At 47.6% G+C, this 22378-nt stretch overlaps 1 protein-coding gene and 1 long non-coding RNA gene across 3 annotated transcripts in view; both read right to left on the reverse strand.

Annotated features, from left to right (window-relative positions):
* The window catches only part of LOC147007834 (uncharacterized), a 43516-nt gene extending 26564 nt beyond the window's left edge, over positions 1–16952 (reverse strand). The window contains exon 1 of one of the 2 annotated variants that reach the window (XR_015053857.1): positions 16696–16952. This is a non-coding gene — a long non-coding RNA (uncharacterized LOC147007834). Of the gene's footprint in view, positions 1–4400; positions 5798–16695 lie in introns of those variants that run through there. The other variant, XR_015053858.1, reaches the window with a different exon arrangement.
* LOC147007830 (CCR4-NOT transcription complex subunit 9-like) overlaps positions 1–22378 on the reverse strand; it is a 158577-nt gene that overhangs the window by 120889 nt on the left and 15310 nt on the right. The window lies entirely within an intron of this gene.

Here is a 22378-nt window from a genome sequence, read left to right on the forward strand (position 1 = left end):
CGATGCGGGCTCAGTCGAAAGCAATCCTGAAGACGAAACTCCATGTTGAGCAATCAAGTCGAATCCAAGGTGTTCCAGATGCTGTCATCATCGATGGATGCGCCATGTTATGGACTGTACATTGGCCCACAAATGGTACAGTTGAGGATTACGTGATCAACTACATGGGAACCATCAAATACCACCTGGAGTGTTGTGACGAATACCTGATTTTCGACAGGTACATCAAAATCAGCACAAAACAAATGACGAGATCCAGGCACGCAGGTCATGATTCAAGTCGAAAACATCGACTCAACTTACACACAACACTTCCAGCCCAAAAAGTGGTCCTAAATGTCGCCTACAACAAAGTACAACTGATCGATTTGATCTGTCAGTATCTGATGACCCACATTGTGGACAACCAGACCAAACTGGTGATCACCGGAAAAGATCCTACACCAGTACAAGTATGGAAGAATTCCACTCTCCAGAGATAGGATCTGAAAACACACCATGAAGAAGCAGATGTCATCATCATCCATCACTTCGTTAGAATTGTGTCAGGTGTCAGTGGTGACTCACACATCAAAGTGGTCTGCGACGAAACAGATGTCTTTGTCCTGTTATGTTGATTCATTTCTACCTCGAGGAAAAGATAACTGTGGATGTCAGCATGGAGAGTCCGTGTGCTGGGAGGACGAACGTAGACATTCGCTAAACAGCACTGAAACACAAAAGCATCGCCAAATATCTGCCTGATGTACATGCTCTGACCGGACGCGATACTGTGTCGTATTTGTTTGGCATTGGAAAGGTCACAGTGCTGAAGGTACTAATGGGTGGACATCATCCCACCTTACTTGGTCAGCTGGAAGCAGACGAGGAAAAGATGATATCTGAGGCAACTTCCTTCATTGCTGCCTGTTATGGTTCCAAAGTCGAAGGTGATATGTGCACACACCGCTATCAGTTGTGGAAGTCTAAGATGGCCAACTCCAAGATTACCTCTGCTCCGAAATTGAAGTCCCATCGCATGATGCCTTTGTTCGACATGTACATCGCGCTCATCATCAAGTCATTATATGGAAATCGGCCACTCAGTCAGACCCTCCGAACTTGGATCCCATCAAGTATGGATGGCAAGAAGGTGAGGACGGTGCGACGTTGTCACCGGCCGCAACAGTATATTGGAAGAAGAGAAAATGCTGTCCGGGCCATCGCTTTGAGTTTTACCCAATCCTCTTGTGACAACTTCCCCAAAACTAATTTATTGTGTCATCAGGGGATACAGAGGGGATTAGGAAGAGAAAAAGAAGGATAAATAAATGGGAAGTCGGAAGGTGGAGCTTTGGTGTGTCACGTTCGCACAACAGAACCCCCTGAACGTATCGATGGACCTGCCAATGTGCTTTTGGCAAGTGTTGGGGATGGAGGGTTTGCATGTTTGTAGATTTCAAAGAACTGGGATGAAAAGTAGAGGTGGCAACAAAAATATAAGAATGCACGTTTCTGTATCGTCCTCTGTGAGAGCAAAATTGAGGATATAGCCACCAATCGTTTTGGATTTGACTGCAGTGTCCGATTTGTTAACGTGAAGAAGGATGTTCCGTTCACAAGCAACTCGCTTGGCCAAGAACCTTCAGGTGGAAGTTTACACGAACTCACATGCTCACAATGTCAAGCACAGTGTTAGCTCTTCATATAACGTTCTTTGTCAATGCAATTACATCAATTTTGTCTTGATTTACGACCATTTAATATACTGGTGGGTTGATTGGACCAAATTTTCATTGGTCTTCACGGCCTTGTGGCATACCTGCCTGCTGTCCTTGTGGCATACCTGCCTGCTGTCCTTGTGGCATACCTGCCTGCTGTCCTTGTGGCATACCTGCCTGCTGTCCTTGTGGCATACCTGCCTGCTGTACTGCTTGAGCATTAGCTTGCCTTTCAGCAAGCCCAGATGTCCTTGGACCAGCACGGACATGACATGTTCGTTGTTATTTTTGCCGTATGATGCTAATATTCTTCTTATTGTTGTTAATATTGTTGTGGTTGACCAAATTCGCAAACCACCATTCAGGTCCCTTAGGTGAGATATCTCTGTAAGTATATGTGCAGTTAGGCCCAAACCCGTTGTCTAGAGGGAATAAATGTCATTCATGCGGGCTGCGACTCTTCAGGATAGCCGTTTTTCTTTTACTATCTTTATTTTGGACCAGCCGCCATTATTACCACCACCAACCACGTCTCAACAGCCATCACACAACAACCACCAACCACAACGCCGCTTCACAACAACAACCACCAACCACAACGCCGCTTCACAACAACGACCACAAACCACAACGCCGCTTCACAACAACAACCACCAACCACAACGCCGCTTCACCACAACCGCCACGACCTTTACCGTCACAACTCGCCACCATCGCATCCACACCATCTCGCGCCACTCGTGGGCACCGATACTGGACTCGTGCAGGGTGCGCACCGAGCAGCGTATTCAAAAACATCACGGACTTTCCGCAGAAAACGGATCAAAAACGACTCACGCCCACTTTTGTTCCGTCCAATCGGAGAGCGTGGGCGATTTGGCCCCGCCTCCAGGGCGTTGGAGTGAGGTCGCGATATGCAAATACATGGATCAAAAAGCATTCACGCCCACTTTTCCTCGGTCCAATGGGGAGCCAGTTAGAGAGGTGAAGGGTCGGAGGCAAAGGGTCAAAGGTGAAGGAGCGAAGCCACGGGGCTCATATAAACGGCTGCGTTCGTCAGTAAAGGCAGTTGTGCGGAGTTCAAGAGAGTCGTCGGTGGAGCTGGAAAGAAGTGGGAGAAGTCAAGAGTGAAGAGTTGGGACGAGCCAAGAGAGGAGACGGAGGGGGCGAGTAGACGGAGCTGTGGAGAGGTGACGGCGGCGAAGGCGGACGAGGGGGTGCTCGCGTCGGTGCCGGGAGCTGCAGAGGGAGAGGCCAGCAACGCGACCGAGGAGGAGACGCTCGCCGCGGGACCCGAGACAGGGTGATATCCTCCTTCCCCCGAGCATCAGCAACCCCCTCCTGTTTCCCCCCGCGCTGAGATAGTGCGACAAAGGGGGCGCCTTTCCCACCCCTACCATACACTGTGCGCGAGGCCCGCGGAGTTGAGGCGCCACCGCCGCTCCGCGTCTCATCATCAGACGGGTAGGCCCGACACGGTCTCGGCCCCAGGCCCGCCTACCCCCCTCATCCTGGAGGGTGGTTCTCTTTTCTTTTGCTTTGGGAATATGTGTTGTCGGCACCGTCTGTGAAGTAAAATTGTATAAGTGTTGCCGTGTGCCCGGTAGTCGGTTAGATCTGCATTGTTGCATTTGCTTTTTGTGTAATATTGCATTGTCTTCTTCTTTTACATGTGCTTTTGGTGGAATTGTATATGTGTGCTTTCCGTTCATCGCGAAATAAATGTGCTTCATGTTGAACTGTTTTCCCGCTTCGCTTCGTCTTTTCTTTCATTGAATCTCCATCTTGCTTCACGTAAAGGGTTGGTCGTGGGCTAAAACGCCCGATAATTAATCGAACCGTCGAGGCCGACGAATAACACCGCTCGGTTATCCCGATAGTACGGAACGGGTCGCTTAAAGTGGCCCGTGTCCGAAGTCGACCTGCGGCGAGGTGCAATCGCCCGGTCTACCCTCCGCGTGGGTACTTAGGTAGGTCGAATTTGGCGAGCAACCCTATCCCACGCGGGGCCGATTGGCACGATCGTGGTGAGGCCGAAAGGTCCACCCGTGACTGGTTCCCGGCGTTAGTCCGAGAGGGTTACGACTGGATTGTCCGTCCGGTGGGCGACGTGCCGCGATTCGAGTTACGTGGCCGTTCGCACGCCGGCGGGCGCGAATCCGCAACAATATTATTAGCATTAATTAATATATTCTATGTTACAATGTTATAATTGTTTTTGCTTTATATTTTGTAATTGGAATGCCATGCTATGGTAGAAGGACGTATTAAGCTGCTTTGTACACCTTAACACGGCGTGCGTTTAAAACGTGGGAATTCTTACAGGCGCTTTGTCGTTAATTAGCCCAATCAACTCAGGAGATCACTGCGATCATTTTGGTGTGTCACATCCCGTATCAGAACGCTCCAGGAGAACTGCACCAAAAACATGCCACACACACACACACACACACACACACACACACACACACACACCTCATCCATTTACAGTAATGTTTTTGGGGTCTTTTGGGTCCTGTGGGTCATCTGAGTCTTTTCGTTATTTTGGGTCTTCAGGGTCTTTCAGATACTCGGGGTCTTAAAGAGTCTTCAAACCTCGAAGGGGACTCAGCAGTCTGAAGGGTCAAAAGGTACATTCAAATAGTACGTAATTAATTAATTGGCGTACATAGTTCCACAGGTACACAAAGCCAAACCCACCTCCGTTGTTAGTCCATCGGTCCATCTCCCATTGTCTTCGACACTCTCTCTCTCCTTCACGGAATCCCGATCTGCAAGAGCCGGTTGAGGACGTGGTACGATGCTGCCCTGGTGAGGTGTGAACGTCCTTCTTCATCGTTCTGTGTTTTTTTTTCTCTGTGCCTGTGAAGGTGACACTGTATTATTGTTAGTATGAGGGGGATTCAAACTTCGTGGGTGTGGTGAGAGGCCCAAAGACTCAGCCTCATCGCGGGAGATACCAATGATCCTCAATGCCTTGGTTTCCATAGCGTGACGCTGACAAAGTTGAGAGGCAGGAGCACCAGCCCAGAGGGGAGAGCAGTACTCCATCAGGCTGTGGACGAAACCTTTGTGTGTGGTGAGGAGCTCAGGTGGGCCGAGGGAGGACTTTGCACGATGGAGGATTCCCAGTCGGCGACAGGCTTTGGAGGCCAGGTTGGAAATGTCTGAATTGAAATGCCCTTTCCCACGAGAAATGTCTCACACACGATGACAGGCTTTGACAGGTTCCTCTGTTTGTTTGGTTTTTTTTTGCTTTTTGGGAGGGGTGAGGGGGAAAATGCTCAGGAGGACAAATTTACCCATACAAGGAGTCCTTTCACCTCAGCGTTGCCCAGGTAAAAAGGAAAATTGTAATAACCTTTGCCACCACTGCCAGGTGCGCTACACGGAACACATTTATATTGAGAAATTACGCATCCCCCACCACCACGCGAGGCGGAGCCCTCCTTGATGAATCCACCACCACCCTTGTAAATACTGATGGGCCTGTTGTGGCCATCTGGGTAATTAACACGGGCATGGAACCACCCATTATAGGACGGGGCACAAAGGTATCAGAATGCCCCCCAGTTCGTCAAGTCGCAGAGGTGAGGGACAACAACATCCAGTCTGATTGACCCCAGGGGGGAATCTCGAGGGTATGGTAGGAATTGGCCCGATCCTATTTGTGAGATGGTAAACAGGAGCAGTGTAGATTTGGAGGAGGCTCAGCAGGAGGCTTTACACAAAGTAATTGACCAGCATTTGGAGATCTCCTTGTCTCCCAAGGACATTGGACGTGTGAAACGAGTTTTGACGGGCTGGAAGTGTGGCTCGAGAGAGGTGAGTGTGTTGAGGAAGGCACCCCAGATGCTGGATGGTGTGTCAGCCAGGGTAGGCCGTGAGCCCATGGTGGGCATGGTAAATTTGTGCATGGATGGGCCTGGGTACGCATGGAGAAGAGACCCAGAGACCAATTGCCAGTGACGGCACCAGGGGGAGGGGGGAGTGGTGGGAAAGCTGGGAGAGCTCTCCCCATAATACGGAGTGGAGCAGGTAACCTCGGAGACGGCCTTGGCGTGCAACTGTGTGAGTACGGCACGGCCCGTGACACCTTAGCGTGCCGGGGTGCGACTGTGCGAATACGCAGGTGTGCAGACCTGCCAATGGAGCCACACTGCCCAGCCAGGAAAATTGTGCAGAGGCACAGATGAAGAACAGAGGGTGAAGCCCAAACTCGTATGAGCACTAATGTACGAAGCGACGGGTGAATTCTTGCTGAGATTATTTCGGGGATGAGTGATTTTATTAGGAATTTGGCACAGACTGAGAGAAACCCAAGAGACAGACATTCTAGTGAGGAGACATGACGAGGGGCATGGACCGTGACGAGGATACGCCCATGAGATTAAGGGGGGAACAATCTTAGGTTAGGGCCGAGCCCGTTATCAGATCAGTCGGCATCACCACCACCTTCCTCACGTACGTATGCGTCGAGAGGCCGGCCAGCGATGCCTGCCGAGCCTGGTTTGCCTTTGCCCCTGCCATGTTGCCTATACCTTTGCCATGCCTATGCCTGTCGCACTGCCCTTTTCCTCTCCTCCTTGTCATGCCTCCCCAAGTTCACCTGCAAAGTATACTGTGCCATGGCCCTAAGTTCATCGCCGAGGACCACTTTGGTGTGGTCCTATTCTTCATCATTGGTGCCGAGGAACACCTTTATGTGGCCTCGTTATTCAACATTCAACTCCAAGGACCACTTTAGTGTGGTCCTATTCTTCATCATTGGTGCAGAGGAACACCTTTATATGGCCTCGTTATTCAACATTCATCTTCATGGACCACTTTAGTGTGGTCCTATTCTTCATCATTGGTGCAGAGGAACACCTTTATGTGGCCTCGTTATTCAACATTCAACTCCAAGGACCACTTTAGTGTGGTCCTATTCTTCATCATTGGTGCAGAGGAACACCTTTATATGGCCTCGTTATTCAACATTCATCTTCATGGACCACTTTAGTGTGGTCCTATTCTTCATCATTGGTGCAGAGGAACACCTTTATATGGCCTCGTTATTCAACATTCATCTTCAAGGACCACTTTGGTGTGGTCCTATTCTTCATCATTGGTGTAGAGGAACACCTTTATGTGGCCTCGTTATTCAACATTCATCTCCAAGGACCACTTTTGTGTGGCTTGATTTATCGTTTGCACCAAGGACCACTTGTTGAGGCCTAGTTCATCAACTTTGTGGCAAAAAGGACAGAATAACCCCCAGGGGCTCGAGGGTAGTCTACCCTGATGATGGCCCCAAGATGATGCCCTCCAGGCCGAAGAAGATCTTCGTGCAAATATGAGCGACGTGAAGACTGCCAACGATGTTCGGCCGCATTGTCCCACCTGCATATTTTGCCACCTTATAACTGCCCCCAAAGCACTGTCTTCAACAGTGAAGGACCATTTGATGGCCACCTGTTGCCCAGAAGAGTGCTGAAGAGCGTTTCCTTGTTTTATTTTCCGTACTTGGGACCGAACCAGTGCGAAGTACGTAAATAATTGTTGTAAAAATGTTTCAGCCAACCAGGTGTGTGTTTCGGTATAAAATTGCATTTAGAACCGTCTCGTGTGAATGTGTTTGAGGAAAGGAATCCAACGTGTTAGTTTACCTTCTTTTTAAAGGTGGGACATGTCTGCATTGTCATACTCAGGGGATAGGTGAGGTAAACCGTCCTAGAGGGAACCACACCTAATATGTGCACATGAGTTGGCAGACTCGGGTCGAGTCGAGAAAGGGGAAAGAGTAATATTATGGTTTTGGAAAACTTATCCCACGGGGAGACCATACATGGACACGTAGGTGACCCGAGGATCCGTTATTTAATTCGTCTATGTATCGATAGTCCTTGATCCCTTGTCAAAGGGATGTACGAGGGAATTGTGTTTGCTCGGCTGTATTTTTCCAGTGTAATGACTCGGTCCGGTGGAATTCCTCTCCGTGTTCCCTCCCAGACCCTCACCTCTGGGCACACTGTCTGGCACCCGGCCAGCATGAGCGAGTCGGCCGACACTGCAGCCCGTAGGGAGACAGGGAGGTCACTGCCGCGTGGGGGTGAGTGCCATCCGGTGACTGTGATGCAGGTGGGCCCTGCAATAAATGGCGGGTCCAGGGAGGGGTCGCCCCAAATGTGGCGAACCAAGGAAAATGGTTCAGAAGGTTGGTAGACAGGCAATAAAGAGGATCAGGGATGTGGCAGGCGGCTCCAGTGATAGCATCGGGAAGGTCACCAGGGAATACCCCAACTCAGAACGATGGCGGGAGGAATTTGGAATTTAGAGGCATACACCTTACCAGGTGTGCCTTCAAGGAGGTCGATGATCATGAGACAAGCAGAAGTCAGAAGCGAATTGGGAAAGCTCGCACAGCCGAAGATTTAAAATACTGAGAAAGCTCATGAAGGAAGGAACAAAAGCGTTTGAGAGGAAAGGAAGGAAGGTTTTTACGAGCAGTTGGTGTCAAGCTTCTGTGGCAATAGAACACTCCTTCCACGAACGTCGTCCTGCCCAATCCAATCAGCGAAGAAGGACGAGGGTGAATGGCGGCACCTCATCAACAGCAGGAGGGGGAAGAATCTGAGGCAGAGGAGGGCGAGTCGCCCATATAGCTCGCATAACTGGGATGCTGGAGTGATCTCACCGACTGGGTCTGGGCACCAGAAGCTGAGGCAGAGGACGTGTCACACGTCGAGCTCGCATATCTGGGACGCCAGCAAGGACTCGCCTTCTGGGTCTAGATACCCCAGGGACGTGGATGTGTGTGCCCATCGCATCACATCGCCACTACACATCTTCCCCATCCATTCTCCATATAATACGTTAGTTTTATTTTATTTTCAAGTCCTTGTTTTATTCTTCTGCCTTGAGTGAATGAGGGCCAAGGCTTTTGTGTAAGTAAGATTGAATAAGAATCAAATCTTTGTCCGATCAAAGCGGGACGTTGTGGTACCCGGTCATCACTGCCTGCAGTTAGAAAGTGTCAGTTCTCGTTATGTCTCTTATTAATTACATAACACACCAGTAAACAAACAGCACACAAAAACGACACAAACATCACTCAACACAAGTCCTGGTGAGGACCTGCAATCTCCGATTGCTCTGTTTCTTGTTTGTATTTTTGATAAAACGTTTTTTGAAATAAAACCTGCGTCGTGTCATTGAATGAATCCGTGTCATGAAAAGGTTCGAGTCTTGTCCCTTGTACATGTTACAGGGAACAATGGAGGAAGTTTACAGATGGAATTGTAACTCAAATAACCTTTATGAACCAATGAAACCTCCTCTTGAAATGAGTCAGAACCCTCTGCACACCTTGTACAGTGACGCATGTGCATACAAACACACACACACACACACACACACACACACACACACACACACACACACACACACACACACACACACACACACACACACACACACACACACACACACACACACACACAGACACATTTACTTGTGTAGATTTATATTGTTATATTTTATATTGTTGTAAATATTGTTATATTTAAACTTTCGAAATTTATATTGTTATATTTTATATTGTTATAAATATTGTAATATTTAAACTTTCGAAATTTATATTGTTATATTTTATGTTGTTATAAATATTGTTATATTTAACCCATAAAGATGTTTTGATGAATATAAACTCCCTGGATACCATATTTCATTCACGATACTTATAACATTAAAAATGGTGGTGAATAATCCATAAGTATGCATTTAATCAAAACAAGAAGCGAATACTTCGATATCACGTGGCTGGGGGCAGTAAAAGTCTCGGTTAAGAATGATGAAACAATTTTGCAGTTATAAAATTTAAATGTAGACATGGTGAATTAGCATGCATGATGGGAAGAGTTGTGACATTGGACAAATTTCTATTTATAACCCTCAGATCAAAGGGACGTAAACGGCCATAAGTGTGACAGAAGACACAGGACAGAATCTTATGTATTATTTCCGAGTTTGTGGTTTCGTGTCGCGCTATCTTCGACTTTGTTCTGCGTTCGAGTAACGTGATATTCGGCTTACATTATCTCAAAGACCATATGAGGTGCATGGTACAAAAAAAAAAAAAAATAAAATGGTTCTGAAACAGTGAAATCGTGCCAAAAACGGTTACTGCATTTGGCTTTGTGTCCTTTGGTTGTTGTTGTGTCTGAAGTATGGGTGGAGGTGGCAGCGCACCCGCCGTCTTCAGCTTCATCCACCTACCACACCGCCACCGCGTTCCTACTGAAGATTCGGAGTTTTTCATCGCAAAAAGGTCAGTATTTCATGTAGACATACGCATGAAGTGTGACTACAACCACACTGCATTCTGAAATGATTTTGGACAGACTTCAGACAATTTTGGACAGTTTGTCCGTCCGGAAATATCACCCTGCTGTTCGACAATCGATTCTATGCTTTTTCCTCTTTCAGACACTCTCGACAGAAGATACAACTGAAGTTTCTCAGTTTCTACAACTGCACTGGCAATAAAAGTAAGTCACAGCTTGGAGGATTTAACTCGAGGGGTTTAAACTTCGAGTAATTCTTACAACCTTTGAAATTCCCCGGGTGAAATTCCTTGAAAAAATTTATACTACTTCGATCATCATCATCATCATCATCATCATCATCATCATCATCATCATCATCATCATCCCCTACTACAATGTGGCTAACTTTCCCTCCTTTCCTTTCCAGATGGCATCCAAAATTTGCCTATCAGCTGCTGACATGGTTGAAGAAATCAAAGAAGAGATGAGAACCTTTTCTGAGGTGTTCAAGGGCAAATTGGCCCTCATCGAGGTAAATGTTCAAGACCCTACATTGAAGAATCATGTCAAGGATGTCCTCCTAGAGTACGACGCCAACATGAAGTGCCACGATGAAAAACTAAAACGGCTTCTAAAGCAGGCTAAATTCGTTGTGCAAGCAAAGATTAACTTGCAAAAGCAGGTGGCTCGCCTCTCGCCCAATCCTGACGTCAGCAGCTCCACCCTCATGACCCTGAAGCCACAGCCATGCTGCTCTACCCCAAAAAGGAAGCAACCACGTACATGTTCAGCTTCAACCATATCGACTAACCCCCTCCACAGAAGATGACTTCTCTGATACTGATGATGCAATTCTCGGCCAGTCGATGGATTCTGCTCTAACTGCACTGTCACAGACATCAGACTCGATTTGAGACACTGTGACTGAAGAAGAGGCCATGAAGATTGTTTCAGAGAACTGAACAGGCTAACTGCTGAACATGCACAATCATGACAATCACCCTTTCGGACATCGAATCTCATACAATGTCCATACTGCTTATGGACACGCAAAACTGCTGACTCCAGACTGAACACAAATTATGTCACATATATTGCTGAATTTTATGCACTGGGAATACCTCAGGGGATAGATACGACAAATAAAGGCAAATGCGCTAAATGTTATTTCTTCATTTTTTTCCCTACTATTTCAGAACTAAATAGCCCGACAACATGCCGAAACGTTGCCGGACGCCGCAAGTCACTGGAAGGGCCAAAAGAAACCGTGACAGATCATCTCGGCGACCGAACTGTCGTTTCTGCGGTGCATTGCGCTTCATCAAAGAAAACTCCAATTGCTGTCACAATGGCAAAGTTTCTCTCCCACCGCTACCCCAATATCCAAGGCAGCTGGAAACTTTATTCACAAGTAATCATCCGCAGTGCAGGAAATTCATGGAAAATATCCGCCAATATATAACAGTTCCGTGTCGTTCGCTTCATTTGGAGGAATGGTTGCCTCTCCACCAGGGCGCGGTCCATACACATTTAGACTCCATGGACAGGTTTATCACAGAGCAGGATGCCTACATCCTCCGGATGGTGCTCAACCTGTTTACAGCCAATTGTACATACTTGAGGACGATCAAGCTGTTCAGAACAGATTAGCACAACCCACCAACGAAAACTGTCGTGAAGATACCATGACTCTCTGTTAACAACCACACTCAACAACATGAATCCATATGCAGCTGCATACCGCCGCATGCAGGAAGTTGAACGTCAACAGCTGCGCTTAGCAGAGGAGAACAATAGCCCAGTCCCCACAGTCACGATGAACATGATGCGTGGACATGACCAGCGACGCTATAACAATCCCACACGCATGGATGAAGTGGCTGCTATTTTCGTCTCACCTGACGGAGCGCCACCTGTTAATAGAGATATTGTTATCTACCCAAAGAACCACCAGCCACGTAAAATATCATACCTGTCAGGCAACATTGACCCCATGGTGTATCCAATAATTTTCCCCACTGGAATATTAGGTTGGTTCCTGGGCATGGAACATATAGCAGAGAGGGCAACTGAACGCTATCGCAAAGTGTCGTGCTTACAGTTTTATGCTTACCGACTAGCTGTCGGAATGACTGGCTTCAATCCCATTTTTCATGGTGGAAAACTTCTCCAACAATATGTAGTAGATGCCTATGTACGTACAGAGTCCACAAGAATCGGTTGGGTGCTGCAGAATCAAAAGCAGCTGAGAGTAGAACTATATCAAGGTCTGATGGACCACATACATCAACAGGCAACTCGAGAAAACCGAGCTCCCGGGAAAATAGTGATCCTTCCATCGTCATTTCAAGGTTCCCCACGATGCATGCAACAGAGTTTCCAAGACGCTATGGCCATTGTGTCCAAATATGGGAGGCCTGATTTATTCTTAACGTTCACATGCAATGCCAAATGCCAGGACATTACAGATGCACTGGTACCAAATCAACAAGCACACGATAGACCAGACATCGTCAGCAGAGTTTTCAAACTCCACCTTCAGGAACTCCTACATGATATACGTAACAACCACGCCCTCGGCGTACCAGTGGCCTTCGTCTAAGTAATAGAATTTCATAAACGGGGACTTCCTCACTGCCACCTATTAATCATTCTGAATGAGGAGAGCAAATTGAAAGAAGCAGCTGATATTGATTCCATAATATCAGCGGAAATACCAAATGAGCAGTCACAAACAGAGCTGTTTCGCATTGTCAAGACAACGATGGTCCATGGTCCATGTGGTCCTCTGAATCCTGCCTCACCCTGTATGATTGATGGCAAGTGCTCAAAAGACTATCCTAAGGCATATCAACAGGAAACATCTCTCGCAGTTAATGGTTGTCCCCTGTACCGCAGACAAGACAATGGTCGCACTATTACACTTGGTAACCGTCAAGTCGACAACAGATGGATAGTCCCATATAATCCTTATCTATCTCGGAAATTTCATGCTCACATCAACCTTGAGGCATGCACCTCCATTAAGTCAGTGAAGTACCTATTCAAATATGTGTATAAAGGCCATGACTGCGCAAACATACGAATCACTGACACTGATGAACTCAACTCATGATGAAGTCCACACTTCAGAAAAATACTGCCTTCGGATCCTCCTTCATCATGTTCCTGGTGCCACAAGCTTTGACGATCTGAAAACACTTGATGGTGAAGTAATGGAGACGTTCAAAGACGCATGCATACGCCGACAGCTGCTAACAGATGACAAAGAATGGGACGACCATGCAATGACAGAAGCTGCAACATTTCAAATGCCTCGACAGCTCCGAACACTCTTCGCTACTATTCTTATCGACTGCAACCCTCAGGATCCTCTACAACTCCGGGAAAAAGCACAAAGCAACAATGATGGAAGACTTCACAGACCTGCGCCACATGACTTTAGAAACAGCACAAGACTGTGCTCTCAACCACATACAATCTGCACTGGAACAAAGCGGTTTCACATGCAAAGACTTCAGCCTTCCACAGTTTAACCCTAATACATTGGCACAAGATCTAACTGCAGACCCTGGCTTTGACATCACCCAGGAGAGCAACGAAGCAAAAGCACTGTTAAACACGCTGAACAATGAACAACAACAATTCGTCGATCAAATCCTCAGAGACCTGGCTGACATAAAGAGAGGACACCAACCGAGATGCAGGGCCTACTTCTTCGACGGACCTGCAGGAACAGGCAAAACCATGTGCTGCAACACTCTTATCTGAGCCTTTCGCGGCGAAGGTGAAGTTGGTGCACCATGCGCATGGACAGGAATAGCTGCAGCACTTCTAAAAGGTGGCCGCACTGTTCACAATCTCTTCAAACTGCCAGTACCAGTACTTGACACCGGTACCTGCAACGTGAAGCCAACCTCAAAGCAAGCTGCGTTCCTTCGAAATGTGGTTCTCTTCATCATTGACGAGGCATCTATGATCCCTTCCAATGCGCTACAAGCGGTCGAGAGGATGCTCAGGGATACAACAAGCGTAGACGTACCATTTGGCGGCAAAACATTCATAATGGGTGGAGATTTCCGCCAAGTTCTGCCAGTAGTACCAAGAAAACCACCAGCTGTCATCGTGGAGAACTGCATAAAAACGCTCAAAACTCTGGCCTGCTTTCCGCATCCACCGCCTCATCAAAAACATGCGCGCACAAGAGGACGAACACCACTTCGCACGGTGGTTACTTCGCTTAGGCAATGGGCAATTGCGCTACAACCATCCCGACATTCCCCACTGCATTCAGATTCCACCTGATTGTGAAGTCGTCAAAGAACATTTGGAAACTGAAGTGTTCATGAACCTACAAAACCCTCGACTGCTGTCAAACCCTGTCATCCTGACACCCACAAATCAGTATGCCCTTAGAATGAATGATGACATAACAAACAAATTACCAGGCACTATCAAAGTATACTTAAGTGCAGACCAAGTCATTTGCGAAGATCCACGAGAGGCTGAGCAACATCCTTTAGAATTTCTTAACTCCATTACCCCAACTGGCATGCCTCCGCACAGACTGCTCTTGAAGCCTGGTGTTATTATCATGCTCTTACGTAACCTCGATATTAAAAACGAGGGTTATGTAATGGTACACGACTGATTGTTAGGAATCTCCACACCCATGTCCTAGATGCCGAGATCCTAACTGGGGCAAACAAAGGTGACTATGTGTTGATACCACGAATCAAACTGGCCCCATCAGATGTGAACTTGCCATTCATTCTTGAAAGAACACAGTTTCCAGTAAGAGTCAGCTACTGCATGACTATGAACAAAGCGCAAGGCCAAACCTTTGATGAAGTTGGGTTATATCTTCCACAGCCGGTGTTCAGCCACGGTCAGCTCTATGTTGCCTTCTCACGATCACGTCGGTTCTCGGACATTACGGTGCAAATTATACCAACTACAAAACAAGGGTTCCACAATGACAATGCTATAACCCAAAACATTGTGTATCAAGAAGTACTTTGAACATTGTATTCCACTTACTGCATTAAAGTAAAATTACTACTGAAACTCTGCATCAGTTCCTTTCTCAAACACACCCACCCCAACATGACGCGCAGAGCGCGGGTTATGCGAGTTAATGATATTAAACCTCACCCACACGTCTGGTTTGGACGATTCCATTTCAGATGTTTATTAATGATATTAAACCTCACCCACATGTCTGGGTTTGGACGATTCCATTTCAGATGTTTATTAATGATATTAAACCTCACCCACATGTCTGGGTTTGGACGATTCCATTTCAGATGTTTATTAATGATATTAAACCTCACCCACATGTCTGGTTTGGACGATTCCATTTCAGATGTTTATTAATGATATTAAACCTCACCCACATGTCTGGGTTTGGACGATTCCATTTCAGATGTTTATTAATGATATTAAACCTCACCCACATGTCTGGTTTGGACGATTCCATTTGAGATGTTGGTTACTGAATTAAACCACGCCCACATGTCTGGTTTGGACGATTCCATTTGAGATGTTGGTTCCTGAATTAAACCACGCCCACACGTCTGGTTTGGACGATTCCATTTGAGACGTTGGTTACTGAATTAAACCACGCCCACATGTCTGGTTTGGACGATTCCATTTGAGACATTCGTCACTGAATTAAACCCCGCCCACGTCTGGTTTGGACGATTCCATTTGAGATGTTGGTTACTGAATTAAACCACGCCCACACGTCTGGTTTGGACGATTCCATTCGAGACGTTGGTTGCTGAATTAAACCCCGCCCACATGTCTGGTTTGGACGATTCCATTTGAGACATTCGTCACTGAATTAAACCCCACCCACGTGTCTGGTTTGGACGATTCCATTTGAGACATTCGTCACTGAATTAACCCACGTCCACATGTCTGGTTTGGACGATTCCATTCGAGACGTTGGTTACTGCATTAAACCTCGCCCACGTCTGGTTTAGACGATTCCATTTGAGACGTTGGTTACTGAATTAAACCACGCCCACATGTCTGGTTTGGACGATTCCATTCGAGACATTGGTTACTGAATTAAACCACGCCCACTTGTCTGGTTTAGAAGATTCCATTTGAGACGTTGGTTACTGCATTAAACCTCGCCCACTTGTCTGGTTTGGACGATTCCATTCGGGACGTTGGTTGCTGAATGAAACCACGCCCACATGTCTGGTTTAGACGATTCCATTCGAGACATTGGTTACTGAATTAAACCTCGCCCACATGTCTGGTTTAGACGATTCCATTCGAGACATTGGTTACTGAATTAAACCTCGCCCACATGTCTGGTTTAGACGATTCCATTCGAGACGTTGGTTACTGCATTAAACCACGCCCACACGTCTGGTTTGGACGATTCCATTCGGGACGTTGGTTGCTGAATGAAACCACGCCCACATGTCTGGTTTGGACGATTCCATTCGAGACATTGGTTACTAAATTAAACCCCGCCCACACGTCTGGTTTGGACGATTCCATTCGGGACGTTCATTACTGAGACAGATTCTTGTAAACCGAACACACTTTCCTCGACAATCTCCATTGTGTTCTTCCGTACGTGTCTTGGGGAGGGAGCTAGAACATGGGGACAGACACAGAGACATCCGTTTCAGACAAGTATGACCATGACGAGCCCTCTCATGACTCACGATCTTCACCGGAATGTCCTTGGTGCTCTGACGAGTCATCGACGCCGGCTGGACGAGGCCTCCGGACTCTGCGGTGCCAATTTCATCATGGAGCCGTTCGTTGACTTCACCACACAGCTCGGTTCCCCAACGTCAATGCCCCTCTCCTCTTGTGGGCTCACGTGACCCCGCCCCTTTATACATCACGTGACGTCTCGCCCACTCGTTCGCCCTTGGCTCCGCCCTCCCCGTCCTGATATCAAGCCGCGACGGAGGGCCCTCTCCTCTCCCATCCAATTACCCCCCCCGTACCGCCCCACCCCTCCGCACCCCTCAACTAAATCTCTCAGCGCCGCCATCACTACACGAGCATGCCTCAGATATTCGGTTGTTTGAACATCCAGTTTCGCTTTCCACTGTGAACGACTGGTGGCGAATCTACCGCCGAGAAACCGTGGCTAACAAGGTCGGCGATCACGTGACTTGCTTCTCCCACAACACTTCTTGCCCTCGAGTAGAGTCAAAATATGGAAAAATCGCCGCGTTTCCCCCAAAAAAACATCGCAAGAAAACGTTTTATGGTATTTTTCTTTTTCCATTAGGTATGTGGAACAACATATCGAAAGTTGCCAAAAAATTGGACGAAAAGAAAGGGTCCTTGGCTGCAGGCATCATCCCAACTGACTGGAAGAGCTCCTTGTTGTCCCTCTCTGGAAAGGGAAGGGTGATCGCCAAGACTGCAACAACTACCGAGGGGTGATGCTGCTCTCAGTGCCGGGAAAGGTCTTTGCTCGGATAATTCTTGAGAGGGTTCACCTCCATCTGCTTGAGCACCAGCGTCCAGAGCAGTCAGGCTTTACACCAAAGAGGTCAACGATTGACCGTGTCCAAGCCCTTCGGGTCCTCACCGAACGTAGACGAGAGCTTCGGCGGGGGCTGCTTGTAGCCGATGTTGATCTCTTCCAAGCGTTCGATTCAGTAAATCGGGATGCCCTCTGGAGGATTCTTGGTCTCCATGGGGCACCACCAAAACTGATCAATCTGATGTCTGAACGACACTCGAGTACTGAGAATGCTGTGAGATGTGGTGGTACCATCTCCGACATATTTACAGTTGTACTGGAGTTCGTCAGGGTGTGTGTACTGGGGAGGATGTCGGAGGGATAAAGTTGCGGTGCATCGTTTGGGAATGTCAAGATCTCTTGACCTTGATTTCGCAGATGATGCAGTCATCTTTGCGGAGACTCTGGATATCCTTTTGGGGGCCCTCGAGGTGCTGAATGAGGATTTCATTGATCATCGGAGATCACTATCTGCCATGATCTTTCCTGGGAAAGCCACATTTCCAAGCTGGCCCGCAAATCCAGTCGCTGACTGCGCATCCTCCATCGTGCAAAGTCCTTCCTTGGCACACCTGAGCTCCTGACCACATTCAAATCTTCCATCTGCAGCCTGATGGAGTATTGCTCTCCACTCCGGGCTGGTGCTCCTGCCTTCACGCTGTGGAAACCAAGGCATTTGGGATCACTGCTATCCCCCACGGTGAGGCTGAGTCTTTTGGTCTCATTCTCTCTCACCACAGGCAGGTCGGTGGTCTTGCTGTCTTTTATCGACTCCTCTCCAGCCTCACCCCCCTGCTGTGTCTGCGAAATGTCCCCACCATATTTCCGCAGGGCCCCCAAGGTCCGCACAAACGGACCCACAATTTTGAATGATCACAAACGAACTCACACTGGTGAGAAACTATAAAGTGTTGTGTTCTGAAAGTTTTTTTGTGAGTTCGCAGGTTTGAATAAACGCAAACGATCTCACACTGGTGAGAAGAGTTTGGTTGTGGATCCCTCCCTCGTGAGTGATTCCGAGTGATGGCAAGCTATTGAGCGAACCAGTGAGGAGAAAGCGAGCAGGCGGAAACACAACCCTGGCGTGTACCTTCTTGGCATGACTCATCTGAGTGTCATTGGTAACCCTGTCAAGCAGCCGAGGTCGTACGGCCTCTTTGGGAAAACAAAATGGCTGACTGCAACAAAAATATGCCGTCTCCTCTCCGGCGTCGCCCCACTGCTCTGCCTGTGATATTTCCACCCCACCCCCTCATATTTCCACAGGACGCTCAAGGTCCGCCAGCAACTCCCTTCTGGTAAAACTACCAAAATGAAGAACTACTACTCACCTTCACTCTTTCATTCCTCTTTTTTTCCCTGCCTTTGGTGGAACACTCTCTTCAATCCCACTCTTCCCTCCAGGTCTTCAAAACAGCTGTTCACCACCATCTCTTATCTTCCCCCATCCAAAACCATGATCTTTTCTTCCCCAGTGAATCCACCCTAAACTCACCTCCTTCAAATTCCCTTCTTTCCTTCCTGCAAGTCCCCGTAGTGTAATGACCTGAAAGTCCCTGTAGTATCCATTTTGTTTACCTGGTGTATGCCGCCCCATCCCTTTCCCTTCCACATATATTTCCGTCGACATTGTTTAAAAAGCACAACAAAAAAAACACCCGGTGTTGTTGGTGACCGACCCGTTCTTCACTTGTTGGCGGCGCTGCTCACACCCACACGCGCACCACACGTTCGCTTGCTGAAGCACTGGGAAGGACCATATGTCTCGTCGGCGCTGGTCAGACACCCGCTTCTTGCTCACTTCTCTCGCCCTTTGCTTTTTCCTCTCTCCTTTCGCGTTTTCTTTTTCCTCTTTCGCTTTTTCTCCTCACGCTTTTCTCTCCTCACGCTTTTCTCTCCTCACGCTTATCTCTCCTCATGCTTTTCTCTCCTCATGCTTTTCTCTCCTCACGCTTTTCTCTCCTCACGCTTTTTCTCTCCTCATGCTTTTCTCTCCTCACGCTTTTCTCTCCTCACGCTTTTTCTCTCCTCACGCTTTTCTCTCCTCACGCTTTTTCTCTCCTCACGCTTTTCTCTCCTCACGCTTTTTCTCTCCTCACGCTTTTCTCTCCTCACGCTTTTCTCTCCTCACGCTTTTTCTCTCCTCACGTTTTTCTCTCCTCACGCTTTTCTCTCCTCATGCTTTTCTCTCCTCACGCTTTTCTCTCCTCACGCTTTTTCTCTCCTCATGCTTTTCTCTCCTCACGCTTTTCTCTCCTCACGCTTTTCTCTCCTCACGCTTTTCTCTCCTCGCGCTTTTTCTCTCCTCACGCTTTTCTCTCCTCACGCTTTTTCTCTCCTCATGCTTTTCTCTCCTCACGCTTTTTCTCTCCTCAAGCTTTTTCTCTCCTCACGCTTTTTCTCTCCTCATGCTTTGCTCTCCTCACGCTTTTCTCTCCTCACGCTTTTCTCTGCTCACGCTTTTGTCACCTCATGCTTTTCTCTCCTCACACTTTTCTCTCCTCACGCTGTTTCTCTCCTCACACTTTTCTCTGCTCACGCTTTTCTCTCCTCACGCTTTTCCCTCCTCACGCTTTTCTCTCCTCACGCTTTTTCTTTCCTCACGCTTTTCTCTCACGCTTTTCTCTCCTCACGCTTTTCTGTCCTCACACTTTTTTCTCCTCACGCTTTTCTCTCCTCACGCTTTTCTCTCCTCATGCTTTTCTCTCCTCACACTTTTCTCTCCTCACGCTTTTCTCTCCTCACGCTTTTCTCTCCTCACGCTTTTTCTCTCCTCACGCTTTTCTCTCCTCACGCTTTTCTCTCCTCACGCTTTTTCTCTCCTCACGTTTTTCTCTCCTCACGCTTTTCTCTCCTCATGCTTTTCTCTCCTCACGCTCTTCTCTCCTCACGCTTTTTCTCTCCTCACGCTTTTCTCTCCTCACGCTTTTCTCTCCTCACGCTTTTCTCTCCTCACGCTTTTCTCTCCTCGTGCTTTTTCTCTCCTCACGCTTTTCTCTCCTCACGCTTTTCTCTCCTCACGCTTTTTCTTTCCTCACGCTTTTCTCTCACGCTTTTCTCTCCTCATGCTTTTCTGTCCTCACACTTTTTCTCTCCTCACGCTTTTCTCTCCTCACGCTTTTCTCTCCTCATGCTTTTCTCTCCTCACACTTTTCTCTCCTCACGCTTTTCTCTCCTCACGCTTTTTCTTTCCTCACGCTTTTCTCTCCTCACGCTTTTCTCTCCGCACGCTTTTCTCTCCTCACGCTTTTCTGTCCTCACACTTTTTCTCTCCTCACGCTTTTCTCTCCTCACGCTTTTCTCTCAGAACGTACCTCTCGCTCGTTTTTATATCCTGGGCCCTCTCCGCGGGGTGCCGTCCACCCCAAGCTCACCCCACCCCACAGTTACCATGACGACCCGTGCGCTCTCAAAAAAGGCGGGCGTCGGAGCTCAATAAAGAACGTTGCTGAGGAAAAATGAGGGCGGGCTTCAGAGCTCGTGAAATAAATGTGTGTAAACGTGTCTGTCGTCAAGAAAAAAACCTTCCCACAAGAGAGGGGATCAATCCTTTACCCTTCTCAACGCATCACATTTAAGATCCCATTAGACATTGGGATGGGCTTAATCTGAACATGCATTGAAGGAAATAACTGTCTGAGGACCTGGATGTGTGGATGCATTCATCAGTCTGGATTCTAAAATCCGTAACAATATATATATATATATATATATATATATATATATATATATATATATATATATATATATATATATATATTTTATATATGTTTTTTATATATATATATATATATATATATATATATGTATACATATATATATATATATATATATATATATATATTATATATCTCTTCTTCCTCTTTCCGCGAGCTCCCGTAAGGGGTCGCCACAGCGGATCAACCGTCTCCATTTCGCTCTATCCTCCACATCTTCCATTGACACTCCAACCACCCGCATGTCCGCCCTCACCGCATCCATGAACCTCTTCTTTGGCCTTCCTCTTCTCCTCCTGCCTGGCGGCTCCATCTTCAACATCCTTCTCCCGATATACTCCGTTTCCCTCCTGTGCACATGTCCAAACCATCTCAATCTCGCCTCTCTCACTTTGTCTCCAAACCGTCCTACCTGCGCTGTCCCTCTAATATACTCATTTCTTATCCTATCCATCCTCGTCACTCCCAACGAGAATCGCAGCATCTTTAACTCTGCCACCTCCAGCTCCGCTTCCTGTCTTATTGTTGGTGCCACCGCCTCCAAACCATACAACATAGCTGGTCTCACTACCGTCTTATATACTTTCCCCTTCACTCTTGCAGCTACCCTTCTGTCACAAATCACTCCTGCAACTCTTCTCCACCCACTCCATCCTGCCTGCACTCTCTTTTTCACTTCTCTCCCACACTCTCCGTTACTTTGGACAGTTGATCCCAAGTATTTAAACCAATCCACCTTCCCCACCTCAACTCCTTGCAACCGCACCATACCACCACCCTCCCTCTCATTTACGCATATGTACTCCGTCTTACTCCTACTGACCATCATTCCCCTTCTCTCCAGTGCGTACCTCCACTGCTCGAGGCTCGCCTCAACCTGCTACCTACTCTCCCTACAGATCATGATGTCATCCGCGAACATCATAGTCCATGGAGACTCCAGTCTGATCTCGTCCGTCAACCTGTCCATCACCATTGCAAACAGGAAAGGGCTCAGAGTCGATTCTTGGTGCCATCCCACTTTAACCTTAAACCGGTCCGTCATTCCTACCGCACACCTCACCGCTGTCACACTGTCCTCATACATATCCTGCACGATCCTCACATACTTCTCCACCACGCCCGACTTCCTCATACAATACCACA

The sequence above is a fragment of the Eptatretus burgeri genome, chromosome 24 (assembly GCF_056783735.1).
Source record: "Eptatretus burgeri isolate ZD-2024b chromosome 24, Ebu_testis_v1, whole genome shotgun sequence".
Classification (NCBI taxonomy): Eukaryota; Metazoa; Chordata; class Myxini; order Myxiniformes; family Myxinidae; genus Eptatretus; species Eptatretus burgeri.